Consider the following 4,752-nt stretch of genomic DNA (forward strand, 5'->3'; position numbering starts at 1 on the left):
ATGTTTATGAAAAGATGGACGAAATGAAAGACCAATTTCTTGAGTTGCGCAAGGAATTGAAAACTCTGAGAGGTAAAGATCTATTTGGGAAGAGTGTTGCTGAATTGTGCTTGGTACCAAATGTTAAGATCCCGGTGAAATTCAAAGTGGCTGACTTTGGAAAATATAAGGGGAATTCTTGTCCACTCAGTCATCTTGTGATGTATGCCCGCAATATGTTAACTCAGACAGATAATGACCAATTGCTTATTCACTACTTCCAGGATAGCTTGACTAGTGTTGCACTCCGTTGGTATATGGGGTTAGATAGTGCAAGTATCCGCACTTTCAATGACTTGGGAGAGGCTTTTGTGAAGCAATACAAGTACAACGTGGATATGGCGCCGGATAGGGACCAGCTGAGGTCCATGTCTTAGAAAGATAAAGAGACATTTAAGGAGTATGCGCAGCGATGGAGGGAGTTGGCTGCCCAAATCACTCCTCCTTTGGAGGAGAAAGAGATGACAAAAATCTTTCTGAAAACCCTGAGTTCATTTTACTATGAACGCATGATCGCTAGTGCCCCCAGTGATTTTACCGAAATGGTAAATATGGGGATAAGACTTGAAGAAGGGGTCCGCGAATGACGTTTGTCAAAAGATGAGGCGTCAACAAGCAAGAAGTATGGCAGTAGTTTCAGCAAGAGGAAGGACAACGAGACTAATGCAATTTCCAATGGGAGGCAGAGGAGGCCTCAGATCAGAAGAAATCCAGCACCACGTCAACATCATCATCATCAAGTATCATCAGTAATTCTGGTATTTTCTAATCAGTAAACAACACCAATTCAATAACAACAACATTAACGTCAACAACAACCATAACAAAGAACAAACACCTACAACAACAATAATAACAACAACAGTCATCAACATAAGAACTTTGAGAGGAAGAAGGTCTTTTTTGATCCGATTCCTATGTCGTATGCAGAACTGTATCCGTCTCTGGTCCTCAAAAACTTGATTCAACCAAGGAACCAACCGCAGATCCCAGAACCACTTCCCTGGTGGTATAAACCTGAACTTCGTTGTGCTTTTCATCAGGGTGCACCTGGGCATGATATTGAAAATTGTTATCTGTTGAAGTATGAGGTGCAAAAACTTATGAAGAGTGGCATGATGTCATTTGAGAACCGCGCGCCAAATGTGAAAGCTAACCCTTTGCCCGCTCATGGGAACTCCTCAGTGAATATGGTGGACGGCTGTCCTGGTGAGTTCAAGGTTTTTGATGTCCGGTTTATCCGAAGATCCTTGGTGCAAATGCATAAGGATATTTGTTTGGTTAGTGACTGTGAACATGACCATGATGGTTGTGTTGTGTGTAGTGTGAACCCAAGAGGGTGTGATATAGTGAAAAGGGACATCCAGCGTCTGATGGATGAAGGCATGATCCAGATTGTTCAATCCCGTCATGTAGATGACGATGTCAATGTCATAGTGCCCATTTTCAAACAGCAAGAGCGGTTGATAATCCAGTATGATAGCAGCAGCAACAAGAATGTCAGTCAGAGATCAGTATCGCCGTTGGTAATATGATTAGCGGGCCCAGTCTCGTATGCATCTGATAAGGCTATACCGTACCAGTACAATACTACGATGATAGAGAATGGTCAAGAGGTACTGTTACCTACGACCAATTCAGTGGTGAGCATTGTTGATGTTACGAAGGTGACCCGCAATGGCCGAGTATTTGGACCGGTGTTCTCGGAGAATAGAGAAGAGTCAAGTGTTGGAAAGAATGCGGAGGTGCCTAATGTAGATCCAGTTGGCCGTTCAAAGGATAAGTCTGGTGAGTCCAACAACTTGAAAGCCAACGATGATGATGAGGTACTCCAATTAATAAAGAGGAGTGAATTTAATGTGGTCGAGCAGTGTTAGATGCCAAAGTGTGTTTATTTGAGCTATCAAATGTGGGCATCTTTCACTCCTTTTTGTAGAAAAACTGTTTGAAACCGCCCTTGCTTTTGATGGTTTGCAATACAATGTGAAATGATCTTGGTACCTTTAATTTGTGTGTTATTATGTAGAAATTAGGCATGAAAGAGTAGAAAACAAAGGCACAAGAAAGATGGCAAAGGAACCAAGAAAGAATACAAACATCAGCAAGCTCGCTAGGTGAGTGAGGTAGCGAAGTGCTCGCTAGGTGAGCACTCAGCGAGATTCCAGCGAACACTCCCAGACTTGGACAAAACCAAAGCTAGCAGTTACTCGCTAGGCGAGTATCCAGCGAGGACGCAGCGAGCAATTCTAGTAGCAAAACCTTCAGAACTCGCTGTGGTGAGGGAAGTAGCCAAGTACTCGCTAGGCGAGCATCCAGCGAGCAGGTAGCGAGCAATTCCAGTGGCAAATTCATCAAGGCTCGCTGGAGCGAAGGAGTGAAGCGTGGGCTTCGCCTAGCGAAGGATTGTTCGCCTAGCGAACATATGCAACTTTTCTGGGATGTTCCTCTGGACGCAGGTGCCTCTGGTGGCTTATTTTGGGGCTCGCTAGGCGAACCATTATGCTCGCCTAGCGAGCATGACAGCTCAGTAACCAATCCTATAAGTAGCAGGGGCTACTTTTTGGAAGGACAACTTTGACACAACTTTTACACTTAGATATTTTTCAGCATTTTTTCTTGGGATCATACTTTGTAACCTTAGAAACCCATTTTTCTCATATTTGCTTCATCTCTTAACAATATTTCACAAAAAGAAGGTGGATTCCCATCCAATCTCGATTCTTCGACTCGGATGTTGATCAACCTTCGACCGAAACTTGTTGACCAAGCTACCATGAAAATGAGTAGCTAAGTCCTTCATTTTGTCAAGGTTATATGTAGATGATCATAAGCTTTGTATGTATATGGATTGATCTTCATTTATAAACTCTTTGATGATGAATATATGATGAAAACCTTGTTTTATTGATAACTCTTTGTGTTGGTTCATGATCGAGAGATGTTTTCCAACTCTTGACCTAGGTTTTCATCCATCCTTGTTCTTTAGCTAGAGATAGTATTGAATGAGTTTGTTTACTAAAAAGTTAAACCTAAAAGTTGTCATTTTGATAGATTGTGTGAGAGATCAACAATGGATCAAAATGGGAAAACCCACAATGTGTGTTAGAGATAAACACATTGGGAGGACTTTGTGAATGTGTTTAACATCTAATGGAGTTTATGAGTTTTGTTGATCGAACATATGCATGCAAAGTGATCGTCGAACCCTAACTTTGACAATCTTTCTCATATTGAAAAACAAAAACTTTTACCGCAATTTCTTACTTTTTATGCAAGCTACCGTTACCTAAAACTAAAACCCCTTTGTTACGATAAGTTAAGAACTTAACAACTGTCGAACGGCGGCAATATCACACAATCCCTGTGGAGACGATAACAAAAACCCGATACTCTAACTCTATACCAACAAAATGGCGCCGTTGCCGGGGATTGTGAATTGATATTGCGAGCATCGCAATAGTTGCTAAATTTTTAACTCTCGAATTTTTGACTTGTGCTTGTTAATTTGTTTGGTTTAGTGTTTAGCTTTCGTTTTATGCGAGGGCAGGTTCCTGAGGACCAACTTCTTTTTGATCCTGAGATCGAAAGAACCTCAAGGAGACTGAATAGCAAAACGAGACGAAGGAGGCAACAAGCTAGACAACGACAAGAACAAGGAGAAGGTTCTTCTACTACACACACACCACCTTTCATACCTATCATGGATCCACCACCACAACCACCGCCCGCTTCCACACCATGTGTCAACAGTCCGAGGAATACAGGTCAATTTGCCAACCATACGGGAAGGCAAGCCGAGATGAAGACGGAAACTCTTAACTTACTATACGGAAGTCCATTCACCGGAATAGACCATGAAGACCCCTTTGCTTTTCTCACCAAATTTTACGAGATAGCATTGGCGGCCGGAGTTGATCAAGCTCAAGAGCTACCGTTGTTCAAAAGACTATTTCCTCATGCTTTGCTCGGCAAAGCCAAAGATTGGTACTTGGATCAAACACCTGCAGTCATGACGGATTTGAACGTGTTGGAAGAGAAGTTCATTGAAATATTTTTCTCCCACAACCGGTTCATGGAATCCAAAACGGCAATCTCAGTGTTTTCGCAAGGAGCCAACGAATCATTGAATGAGGCATGGGAAAGATTTAAATCCATGCATGGTTTTGACGAATTGACGCAAATCCACATTTTTAAGAATGGCCTTCAACCTAATTGCAAGACTTTGTTGGATGCTACCTCAGGTGGTTCTTTGTTGTCTAAAAGCGTCGAACAAGCTACTGATATCATTAACCGTATGGCTCTAAATGACCTCCAAAGTCAAAGTAGAGGCAACACTTTGAAGAAACCGGGAGTGCTAGAACTTGGGACAAACGATGCTATTCTTGCCCAAAATAAACTCATTTCACAACAAGTTGAACTCTTAACTCAACAAATAAAAGAGTTGAGAGAGCCTTCAAAAGCTAAACAAATAGCTTGTTGTGAGCTTTGCAAGGGTGATCATGACACCGGGTTTTGTCCACCTCCCGGGTTCAAAGAAGTAAATTACATGGTGAACCAATGAGACTACCAACCGAGGCAACAACCACAACAACAGTATCAACAACATCCTCAAAATCAACAACAACACTTTCAAGGAAATCAAGGGTTCCAACCAAGGGGTAACTATCACCATAACCAAGGTTATGGGGGTGGTACTTCTAACCGTCAAAATCC

The sequence above is a fragment of the Lathyrus oleraceus genome, chromosome 4 (assembly GCF_024323335.1).
Source record: "Lathyrus oleraceus cultivar Zhongwan6 chromosome 4, CAAS_Psat_ZW6_1.0, whole genome shotgun sequence".
Classification (NCBI taxonomy): Eukaryota; Viridiplantae; Streptophyta; class Magnoliopsida; order Fabales; family Fabaceae; genus Lathyrus; species Lathyrus oleraceus.